Source organism: Podarcis pityusensis (assembly GCF_964106645.2).
Source record: "Podarcis pityusensis genome assembly, chromosome: 2".
NCBI lineage: Eukaryota > Metazoa > Chordata > Lepidosauria > Squamata > Lacertidae > Podarcis > Podarcis pityusensis.
Window position 1 is genome coordinate 26,966,319 of NC_138029.1, and position 12,879 is coordinate 26,979,197.

General features: G+C 45.5%; 1 long non-coding RNA gene across 1 annotated transcript in view; it reads right to left on the reverse strand.

Moving 5' to 3' along the window:
* The window catches only part of LOC308471159, a 109,996-nt gene that overhangs the window by 48,073 nt on the left and 49,044 nt on the right, over window positions 1–12,879 (reverse strand). The gene's annotated exons all lie outside the window — the stretch shown is intronic.

The following is a 12,879-nucleotide window of genomic DNA, read 5'->3' on the forward strand; positions in this document are numbered from 1 at the left end:
GAGATTTTGAAAACGGACCCTTCTCCACCTTGACATGACTGAGCATATCAATTGCAACCAGAAGCCACACTGGACAGAAACAAGGAAATTTGGAGGGCTCCCCACACACCACTTAAGAAACAACTTGTTCCACCTCTCAAAGCTCATGAGAACAAACCTCCTTTTGGAGAACCTTCCTGTCTTACAGAATGGTTGAGTGATCACTCATCTCTCCAGGCTCTGCCAAAATGTTCTTGCCAAAGAGTCTATAGCTAAAAAGCATTGTTGCTAGTGTTAAGAAACTGGGAGTTTGCTGTAGGGAAAGCTACCATTCCCAGGCCACGGCTGCACTCTCATGGGAAGCTCCCCTTGCAGCTTGTGATACTGCAAAAGCTTTCCCCATCAGGGCCACAAGCTGTCAGGGGAACATTTGCTAAATGCAAATTGCAATATTTTGTTATATTTATCAGTCGCCAGATGCAATGAGCCTCTTGGAGTGGAATGATGAGTTTGGGGGAAATGCATGACATTTCAAGGCAGGCAGATGACAGCACACTGGAAAGCAGAAACGCATTTTCTTTCAATAACAAACGAAAACCAAAATGTGGGGGGGGGGGAACGTCTCTGCTTACTTCTAACCTGGAGCCTACATGGGCTGAAGAGATCCTTGAGTTGGCGCTCCAATAAAAGTGAGAAATAGAACAGAGTTACACGATGCTGAGGTTTGAAGCCGCCTACAACTCGCTCAAGGTCACACAGAGAGTCTCTGTGTCGGGAGTTTAACTTGGCCAAAATGCAACACCCTTACTGCTGGAGCAGCCTTCCTTTATACATTTGTCAATACAAGAGGAGGCAGTAAGTGCCAGAACTCTGGGCGAGCTCCTATCCCACTGACATGCCTGGATAATATATGCAGCAGAAATCCCTCGGCCAAAAGGCCTGGCCAGTTTCCCCCCCCCCCTTCAACCTTTTCCTACCTAGATTCAAACGACAATCAAGGCAACAGTCTCTGAGGATGAAAAGACAGTATAGCTTAAAAGACTGACTAGTAGCGCCTTTCTTTCTGAAGAGGCATAGGCAGTATCTCCTCACACTACTCTTAAGACAAGAGGAATGAAAACGAGGAGGAGAAGGAAGGGGAAATTCACTGGAAAGCCATCTGGAATGTTTCCCTCGCAGCCAGTGATAGGCAACCATCTGCATCACCAGAACAGGCAGCCATTTTACAGGCCCTCGCATGCTGCCTTTTCTTACTTGTCTGGAGAGCTAAGAGTGATCCCTTGGAGGGGCATGTAATTACTAGAGGAGCTGGCCTTCCGGGCATGTGGCATGTCACCGTTTATGCTCACTAGCTCCACCACCACACAGGGCCACCACAGGGCCTTGTCAGGGCAAGGGAAACCATTCAACTCCCACATTCCCCGCCATTTTAATTGCTCTTCCCCTGCCACATGAGCAACCGTGCTCTATTTTTAAACCGCTAATTTAAAAACTGCTAATTGGTGCCTGCAGCAAGAGAGAAAAAACCAAAGCCCTCAAACAACCAAGGCAGTAGCATTCTGCTTCTTCTACCTCATTGCCACTGTATTTGGGCAACTCACTGAACCACAGCCATAACTTATGCATTGGCCAGTGAGCCTAGCTCTCCTTCAGAACCTAAAGTGGGTCACAGAGTTATGGGGGGAAAGAGCAGGATGGGGAGCGGGGAAGGAACAGAAAGTGCAAGCCTATCGAGGGCAAACAGGAGCAGGCATATTAGGGTTGGCAAGAAGTTGGTTTTTTTTTACACCACCCAAGGATAGAGACATAGCCACTGAAGAACACACAATTCTGTGGTGATCTCCTGAGGTCTGCCACAAAGAAACCGCCCTATAACTTCAGTTCCTAGGGCAGAATCCCAATTTTATGGTCTTCCCCCAAGGGGATTAACCCCACAGTGAGTTATGAGTGGTGGTGGAGGCTCTGAAAAGTATTCCTGCAAAACTGCTTCTGCATGAAGCTGATATGTGAAAGAAAATAGGGGGTAGGATCTGCTAGCTTTTACTGTCCATCGTTGCATATCTCAAATTTCCCCGCTCTAAACTGGCAATACTCAACGCTGATGGCATTGTACCACACTAGACTGCAAGTGGAGGTCCAATGAGAAGTTACATTCATGGGGTGAAATCCCCAATAAGGATGTTACTTTTTTTCTGTATGCCACAACAGCTGCGAGAATATTGTTAGCAAAGAATTGGAAGAAACAAGATTTACTATCAAAGAATGGTAGATGAAATGATGGACTATATGGAACTTGCCGAACTGACCGGGAGACTCCGAGACTGGAGAGAAGAGACGGTGGAAGAAGACTGGAAGAAGTTTATGGAATATTTGAAAAAATATGTTAATATTTAAACCTTAGAATAGCTTTGGAAGTGGATATAGGCTGTAGGGTTAGAAGTAGAAGATAGGGTATTTTAAAATAGTGATAAGTGATAAAATGTGAAGTTATTTTAAGTGTGATTAAAAAAAAAAGATGGTTAGAAATTATGATATATGTAAACTGCTAAAGATGAAGTAAAATGAAAATCAGATAGGTGGGACTTGGGGAAGCCCACTTAACAATGTTTAGAAAAATAAGGATATGACAAGAATTTGTTCGTATTGTTTGTCTTTTCTGTTTGTGTTATAAAATGAATATTTTTTTTTTGAAAAAAAGAGGAAGTAACATTCATGACAATATCTAGTGCGCTTCTCCCCAATATCAATGCCCCTCCCCACCATAAAAAGCTTATGTTTTTATTTTACTATGTTAAAAGCAAACGTTGCGCTGTAGAAAACATTGCACAACTGAACATAAAAGGGAGATCCACACCACATGTGGGTTGCACGTACTTTAAATGTATTTTGTGGACCTGCATAAATTTTACTGCCTTCTGCCAATATACCACACTCTCTTTCATGTATATTTTGCCCTCCTGGCCCAGGCAGGTGCCCCCTATCACAGCAACTTTGCTATACTTCTGCCGTACAAAATTAAACCATCTTGCAGAAAGCTTGCAGTTTCTCCCAAATATGGCTCTTTGCAGCAACCTGAAACGAACTGAGAAGTTTCAGAAAAAGGAGGGAGCGGGGGAAGAAAAAAAACCAAAAGGACCATCCAACAATGAGAAAAATCTGTTGGTTTTTATTTGGAAAATTTAATAATTCTGCAACATACATAGAAAACAGACACAGTTCTGAGAGGGGAAGACTTCGTGTTGTGGGCGGGGGGGGCGGGGAAATAATAATAATAATAATAACAACCAAAATTCCCTTTTACTTTATATCCACAATCAAAGCAGTGTGAAAGGGAAAAAGAGCACAACATGCTGTTGATGAGTTTTCCATTAAGAATGAGAATTTAACCCCCCACCCGCCACCAATGTAATCCAGCCCTTGCTCTCAGCCACAAATTTCCCCCTCCTTAATAAAAAAATAAGAATAATAAAAAAGTTATATGACTTTAATTAAATGCACTTATTAAAAGAGTGAAATATTTGGAGAGGCTGGCTTTTTCTTTCTTTCTTTCTTTTTAATGCTAAAGGCACATTTTCCAGCATGCTGCAGAGTGTCTGCATCCGCCCGCCCCAGGCCATTTTTAATGCATAAATAAATCCCCACCTGAAGTGCTGACAGATTATTATGCAGTGTGGCAGCCAACTAAAGTAAACACTGGGGCAAAAGTTTTAACCTCTTGCAGGCAAAGAGCACACTCACACCACCTTCCTACCAGCTGTTTCTCCTACTTTTGGCTTGGATTTGACAAGGTGAGAAAGTTGCTCCCAGTTCTGTCTTACATACCCTGCTCCTTCTCTTGCAACCTTGCCTTCCATGCAAAATACCCTCAAACAGCATCACCCGTCAATGGTGCACATGTGCAAACATTATGTACTGGTATATTGCATGCTTAAAGAGGCAAAAGGAAGGGTCTTGATCCTTGCCCCTCTTTGTATTTTGCCAACAAAGGCTCCAGCATGCCATTCACAAACCACATGCTTTATGCATGGTGGGGTGAACTAGAAATTCCAGCCTCACTTTCTCAGGGGCAACCCAGTTGTCCCAGAACAGGGGTCAGCAACCTTTTCCAGCCATGGGCCAGTCCACTGTCCTTCAGACCATGTGGTGGGCCAGAATATTTTTTTGGGGGGGGGGGAATGAACAAATTCCTATGCCCCACAAATAACCCAGAGATGCATTTTAAATAAAAGGACACATTCTACTCATGTAAAAACACACTGATTCCCGGACCGTCCGTGGGCCAGATTGAGAAGGTGATTGGGCCGGATCCGGCTCCCGGGCCTTAGTTTGCCTACCCCTGTCTCAGAACATCACAGCTACATATGGAAGGGATGAGATTCTGGTACAGGAGTAGAGGGAGCTGATGTACCCTCCTGCTAAATATGAGCACATTCACTCCAATAAACAACTTTCTCTAAGACATTAACTAAAATGAGAGCTCAAATGTCAAGGTCAATGAGCCCGGGGGTGAGGGGAGACTCTAGGGGGGGAGGTGTTTAGTTAGCTGGGTAGTTTCTGACCAAAATTAATAGTTACAAAAGCCCAAGCATTTGCAAAGAATTAGGCTTTCCAGTTTAAGATCTTCATAAATTTATTACTTGTACTCCGCCAATCTGACTGGGTTGCCCCAGCCACTCTGGGCAGCTCCTAGCATATACAAAAACAAAATAAAACATCAAACATTAAAAACTTCTAAAAGTTGTGTAGTTACTTATCTCATTGACATCTGATGGAAAGGGATTCCACAATCCGGGTGCCACTACCAAGAAGGCCTTATGCCTGGTTCCCTGTAACCTCGTTTCTCTCACAGTGAGTGCCACATATGATTAGAATATTCAAGCTGTAAAGAACAGCTGCAGCCTTGAATGGAATAGATTGGACAAGTTTTTTTCCACAATCAGGGGTCCCACGGTCACTAAGGCCCATCATTTGGCACGTCTGAACCAGAGATATATGCTGATATCAACATCTCTCATCTCCCAAAAAAATGAGAAGGCCCAGACTGTGTTTTCACATTTGACAAGATGCCACATGCTTTGATAATCCTTGCAGGAGATTTGTTTTTAATGCAAGATTCCTTCCTTTTAAAAAGTGGTAATTATGAAGTTATTTTTCCCCAAGCTCCTGGCAAAAAGAAAAAAAAGAAAAGGAAATTGGCTGGAGAAGTTGTGCTCGAAGCTAGACTGTTCTTTGGATTTCACAATAACGGACATCTTCATTCTGTCACATGGGGAATCGTTTCCCCCTCAGAGTGACGTCTCACCTGTCACCCCACCAAGAAACAGATAGTTTCCTAATATATGCATATAAGATTTATTAACAAAACAGACACGTGACTATTATTTGTTTGTTTTAAATAGCTTATTAGATAATGAAACCCATGAGTTTTATTTTTATTTTTTTACTCTAGCCTCAGTTCGGGGTTAACGGGACAATATCCAATTCCCAAATTAAGGGTGTTTCAGTTGACAATATGCCAACAACAGTTGCACCAATAGAGGGCTAAAATTATTACCACTAGTATAGCTCATTGTGCTCATTGCCCAGAGAACTTGCTGAGTCTCCATCACCTTAGAATTTTAAAAAGGAAGTTGGCAGTGATGTTTTAAGAATAAGACTTTCTGTCTTCAGTTCAGAGTGTGGCATCCAGGTGACAGGGCACTCACATACAATTCTTAAACTGGGAATCTTCTGCCTAAATTTTATCCAGCTATAAATTCAGAGCTGAACTACCAGTAAAAGAAATATAATGGTGGTCAGACCCTAATGAAATTGACTCCCTCACACTGGATTAAACCCCAAACCTCAAGAAATGGGTGTGTGTGTTGAATTCACTTAGATCATTGGCTCAGGGTCATTTTTATTTTACTTTCAATCCCTGATGCAGCAAGTGTAGAATAGATTACATTCAAGCTCCTATCCAACTTCCTTCACCCTACACAAACCTGGTAGGTTTTCTAGTTGTAGAAAACACAGCACAGCACTTTTTTTGTCAGCAACAAATCCAAGAGAACAGGAATACTTGGCAGCTCTCAGGAGACAAGGTCTCGTGGCTGATATTTTGAAAGGCTCTCCCGAGGTTATTGCTCGAGGTTTTCAATAAGGCCACTGCTTTCGTAAACACTAAAATTCAACTACATTGCTGAAATTAAATGGAAAATCCGTGTCTATGTTAATAACTCACAGAGGCATCTGAACGTATGAAGATGGAGAAGCAAAGACCAAAGCAGGCTATACACACTGGCAGATTCTTGGGAGCAGGACCAAAGGCAGCTGTTTCCACTCAACAAAGACAAGAGAGAGAGAGTAACTCCAGCAGCGCTAGATCAGTTTATATGAAACATGAGGACAGACGCCCTGGAATCTAGGAGAATGGCAGCCCTTGCTGTATATTAAAAGAAGGGGAAGGGGTACCAAGTGCCAATAACTGTTGGAAGGCATTTCTGCCGCAGCAGCTTTGGCAAGACAGACACAACTAATTTAGTGAGGCCTCGCTGAGGTATATTAAGCTGTCAGTCTGGATGATAGGAGTTTAATCACCCACAATAGATCAAAGCCCCTCTCATCCCTTTGGTGGTGGGCCAGGCTCACACACAAAGACCAAGGAAGAGGATGGTCTCGCAGAAAATACTGAGCAGGAAAACATGGGTGAAATGGAGCTGGTCCAAAATATGGGGGAGTTGGCAGGGGTTTTTGTATCTCATTCTTCTCTACTGAGAGGTGAGCTCACTCTTCTCTTTCCCAACTTCCATCGGAAAGGTGTGATACTTATCAATGAAGGAAGAGACTTTAGCAGACCTGTTTTAGAAGTACAGTGGTACCTCGGGTTACAGACGCTTCAGGTTACAGACTCCGCTAACCCAGAAATAGTACCTCAGGTTAAGAACTTTGCTTCAGGATGAGAACAGAAATCGCATGGGGGGGCGGGGCGGCAGTGGGAGGCCCTATTAGCTAAAGTGGTGCTTCAGGTTAAGAACAGTTTCAGGTTAAGAACGGACCTCCAGAATGAATTAAGTACTTAACCCGAGGTACCACTGTAGTCGGTTGTGTAGAATCTTTTACTCCCAACAAGGGGTGTTTGTGTGTGTGTGTGTGTGTGTGTGAGAGAGAGAGAGAGAGAGAGAGAGAGAGAGAGATGAACGTGTGTCTATCTCTCCGGTGGCTGTTTTGAAAGAGCGGTAGAAAAATCTCCAGACTCCAGCCTAACAGTTCTTCCTGTTACTTCACTCTACTGACATGAGCCTCATCAACCTCCATTAGCTGAAACTCACGGCCGCACTAGACCAGGAAGAAAAATCAGGATGCAACATGGCAACAAGTGGATAGCTCAGCTGGTTAGAGTGTGGTGTTGATAACGCCAAGGTTGCAGGTTCGATCCCCGTATGGGACAGCTGCATGTTCCTGCATTGCGGGGGGGGGGGGGTTGGATGAGATGGAGCTCCTTCCATTGCTACTATTCTCTGTTCCTATGCAAACAAGCAGGGACGCAGGTGGCACTGTGGGTTAAACCACAGAGCCTAGGACTTGCTGATCAGAAGGTCGGCGGTTCAAATCCCCGCGATAGGGTGAGCTCCCATTGCTCGGTCCCTGCTCCTGCCAAACTGGCAGTTCAAAAGCACGTCAAAGTGCAAGTAGATAAATAGGCACCGCTCTGGCGGGAAGGTAAATGGCGTTTCCATGCCCTGCTCTGGTTCGCCAGAAGCGGCTTAGTCATGCTGACCACATGACCTAGAAAGCTGTACACCGGCTCCCTCAGCCAATAAAGCGAAATGAGCGCCGCAACCCCAGAGTCGGCCACGACTGGACCTAATGGTCAGGGGTCCCCTTTACCTTTATGCAAACAAGCTAGCATACGTTATCATTACCTCCCCCCCCCCCCCATATCTCACACTGCTGCACCAGGAAGATAGTAGTTGAGTGCTAATACAGGAAGGCTGGAAGTTTGTACATATTATAAACACTAGGAATGGCAGAAGTTTATGGGCAGCTGACCAAGGTTAAGAAGCAAAGAGGAGAGGAGTGGAAAGCACCTGCAGAGCGACAGGAAGATATTGCCGCTCCTCTGTCTTTTATGCACACAGGGAAGACAACAGAAAGGTAAATCAAGGAAGGAAGATCAAAAGGGCAGCTATAAAGCCAAGCACCAGCCCAATGACTTTATGATTGCCAGTAGCCGAAAAACTTGGCAGCGCTCTGAACCAAACAGCCAATCAGATTCTCCCACAACATGCCTCTAGCAAGATTTCTTCACCCTTATTTACACAGCCTTTTCATGGTTCCTGCTCTTAAACATACTAGAAACAAAGTAATCTATTCCCTGGCTGCCCCTACCACTGCCTTGCTTCCCATCCTGTTTTCCACCACCCTGGAGGTGGTGGCAAGTCCTCCCTGCCCTCCTTGTGCAGGCTCTACAACATGGTGAGCCACTCCTTCTGTACCCCCACATATCCCATATCATACTACAATGAAAATAGCTGTTTACTTGGCCGTTTTCCTGTGTTGTGAAGGCTGAAGTTTCAATTCAGTGGAGCAGGGTCAAGATATTAACTGATATGCATGAAATTTCAGATATAGCAATATGTTCCATAGTGTAAGATAAGACCTTTGGAGCCGGCATTTTCAAAAAAAATATAATAATAATTATGAACCGCCCTAATACGTACTGTTCTGAATTACTTGTATATATGTGATTGGTGGGTTTTGTAAACAGAGACACTCTCATCTATCTATCTATCTATCTCTCATCTATCTCTCATCTATCTATCATCTATCTATATCTATCTATCTATCTATCATCTATCTACCATCTCTCTCTCTCTCTCTCTCTCTCTCTGAGTGTGTGTGTGTGTTTATTATATTGTAAATTGCAACAAACAAACAACACATTGACAGACAAACAAGCAAATGAACAAACAGCACACTGCCGGTTTGTCATTTATATAAAACCGAGAGAGCTGCTTACATAAATCTAACTAGCAGCGTATCACTTTCAAAATGGAAGACAACCATGCCAACCCCCTGGATATATTATGACAAAAAAATATTTAATCAGTTCCTGTGCCAACAGTTGGGGGGGGAGAGAAAGAATGCTGAAGAACAAGCTAATTCAGCATGCCATTAGCCAGTGGGGAAATAATGTGGACTCACCTATTGGGATTAGTGAACTGGAAGCAGATTGCAACCACTGGACAGCAGGGTTAAAGCTAGAAACGTTTTTTTTTTAAAAAGAAGCTTTCCCGCAGAAAGACAACTAATGACTTATTCAAAAATCTTATTTTATCAACATTTTTCAATTCTTTGAAGCTTTCCAAACTATGTTGATGAGATAGATATTTTATATCTGAACTGACAACTAATGACAAAGGCTGTACACACACCACACATATAAAGCAGATTTAAAGCACACAACTTCCCCTGGAGAACTGTAGTTTACCCCTCACAGAGCTGCAATTCCCAGCACCCTTAACAAACAACCGTTCTCAGGATTATTGGGGGGAAATCAGGAGCTTTCAATGTATGGGTGTGTACCCAGACTGAATCGCCAAAGGCTGCAAGGATGACTTGGCAGTCATGTGATAAGATGACATCCTTATAATCGGCAACACTTTAAAAGCAGGATTCTTTGACATCACGTGACCTCTGCCACACAGTGCCAAAACAACAAGCCCGAAGTTTCTTCTCCAGATTACTGCTGAGTCTTCTCAGCAGTACATGCCAAATCCTATTCAATTCCACGCTCCAGCTCCAACCCGGACGAGGCAACTGGGGTTCTGCTCATCTCTCTCGTGAGATGGCAATGGAAGCTTCGCCATAGTGGCAAGGAAAACTTTGATCCCTGCAAAGAAGAGCAGCAACTATTGTATATCAGACTCTACAGGGAGACCACATTGAGACAAGGGCTCTGGATTTTGAGCTACCTCCAAATTATTCAGTGTTCCAAGGTTCTTCCAAGGAACTGCCTTAGAACTCCCTGCAAAATTCTCTAGATTTTTACTGCCTTTAAAAGGAAGTAGGGTGGATTCTGGAGGTAAGCAAGCATTGGGGATTAAAACAAAACAAAAAAATATTTTCCCCTGCTGTATGATGCAGTATTCTTTCACGTCACAGCAAAAAGAAGACTCTGGAGTCTTTCACAACACTAGTGCCCATTTACTTTCAGGGGTACAAAGCATAACCCCTCTCATTTCCTTTCCTCCAGCCTCCGCAGTGTTGATGGAGACTCCCTGAAAGAGACCCTTTCAGCAGGCTCAGGAGGTAACACGAGCCACAGGAAGGAAAGACAAAAAGGATCTAATGCTTAGGCAGCCTAGGGTTTTCACCTAAGCGCATAGGAAGAGTTCATGTTATGGTGCCCAAAGCGGAGGGTGAGCTGCTTGGCACCCCACCCCACCCCAAAACAAGGCAACCAGATCTTTCCAACTGATAGCGTCGCTCCCCCCCCCCCGCCCCTTGGCAGCCAGCCAGAAGCCCCTGAAAACCTAGCTGCTTAGGGATACAGGAGGCAGGGAAGTGTTTGTTGAAGGAATGGGCTGTTTCCATCCTCCCCCAGCATCTTGAAGCCTGTCACTCTCATTTACTCAAGGCATTAATCTTGCCAGGAACAGGAGCTATATGAACAAAGCGCTGTTAGCAAAATGCAATGCAGCGAATCATGGGGTTGTTATCTCTTGAGGCTCCCCGAATGGGGAGGAGGAAGGAAGGGTCCAGGGTGAAGGACAGCATCCCATCTTTTGGATTCATCATGCCCATAGCTGCATCCTTTCAAAGACCTCTTTCATGCCAAGGCATTGTGCGCATGCCCATGAGAAAGGACATGCGCCGGCATGCATTTGTCCAGCAGAGAAAATGCATCACGGTTATTCAGCAGTCAAGATCTGATACGCAGCTAACTATGATGATGCCTTCAAACAACATCCTAGCACAGAGCAGTGAATGAGATAGAACCTGAGAAGGATACCTTGAGCATCTTCTGAGAGCCCCCCCTGACCGTTCTGTTGATGTAAAGCAAGCCTCACACTCTGGACTCGCACATAACATTTTCCCCAACACAGGTCACACACCCCAAAAAGTCTCCTACTATTAGAGCAATGGTCTATGTGCTTTGGGTAGTCATACTGCCCATTTGGCTCGCTCTTCCCTGAATTTCAGCAATCCAACTCTGGTCTACTGAGACTAAAATCCACAAACACACATGGTGACACATGGTGAACGGACGGACGATGGACAGATGATGGAGGGAGGCAAGCAAGGAGCATTCCCAAGTTGGCCCGGCCCAGCACACCTTTCCACAGGCATTGTGAGCATTCACCTGCCAAGGGCCACATTGACCAGCTGGGTTCCGCCATAAACGAGTGGGCAGGCAGCGCAGTGTGGCCCCACTTGGCTCTGGTGATGAGGGCTGGGCTGGCATAGCGGGCTCCATTCACACACCGCACCGCGCCCCTGCCCATGCACAAACAATGCTACACCACTGGAAAAATGGGAGGGTTCCTGAGAGAGCCCAAAGCCCGCTACAATACTTGGCTGCCATCCAGAGCCGTTTTTCCCATAGAGCTTAGTGGTTCATTGCGCCAGGGCGCCGGCCTCTCAGGGGTGCCCAGCAAGTGGAGGAGCTGTGTGGCTTTGCCAGCGGCCTCCCCTTTCCCTGTACACCCGCCAGCTGCGTCCCGCCAACCATATGGCTGGCGGGCATGCAGCTTCCTTCCCAAGCCTCTGCAGGAGGAGAGCGATCCCTGCAGAGGCTTAGGATGGAAGCTGCGCCCCACCAACCATATGGCTGGCCTGCTCGCAGCTTCCCTCCACAGCGGCATGGGGGAGAGTTGCGCCCCCTACATGGCTGGCAGTGCGCAGCTTCGCGCCCCCCCATCTGTGGTAATTTGGGGGCACTGGGTGGATATTTGCACCCCGGCGCCGCATCTGCTAAAGACGGCCCTGCTGCCATCATTGAGGGATTGTCAAGGTAGTGAGTGTTTCTGTCTGCTGCCACTACAAAGCGGGCAGCAGGCAGGTGAAGCCTGGGCAATGCAGATGCAGCCAACTCATACAGCTAAGGAGCAGCCTCCAGGTGTCTGCACATGGCGATGGTCACTGAATATGTTTGCCCCAGAAGCCTCTGCTCAGATGCCATGAAATTTTGCACCTTCATTCGGGCGACCTTCCTTCTCCAGCTCCACGATGGTGGCCAAGGGCCCACCCCCAACACCCACCCCTCAGCTTTGAATGCCAAGTGTTGCACATGGCAGCATGACCTTCTTTGGTTATCTGTCATCGTCAGGACATTTGGCTTCAGTTCCACTCGGTGGGAAAGATTTTGGATTGACCCAGATGCAAAATCCCAACTCACCATTCAGCTTTGGGCAAATTCCTTCAACCTCAGTTACAAAAAAGGGATAAGAGAGGCCTGCCTCAAGGGGAGTTTCTGCCAGGGCGAATAAGAAGGAAACACTGCTTTCACTGAGCCTTACAGGCAGGCTCCACCATAAATCTACTTTTGGCAAGTCCCCCTTGGAGGATTTATTCTGGTTAATTTTGTACACAAGCAAGAAGAGAATTCCTGTACTCAAGAGCTGCCTTTCTGTAAATCCAGCCAAACTGTGCATCGTCACTAATGCCGCTTTTTTATATATAAAAAAGGGACAAAAAGTGGTGCTGTCATCTTAACACAGTTTATAGATACAGTGGTACCTCGGGTTAAGAACTTCATTCGGACCTCCGGACCTCGTTCCGGAGGTCCATTCTTAACCTGAAACTGTTCCTAACCTGAGGTACCACTTTAGCTAATGGGGCCTCCCACTGCCGCCGGGCGATTTCTGTTCTCATCCTGAAGCAAAGTTCTTAACCTGAGGTACTATTTCTAGGTTA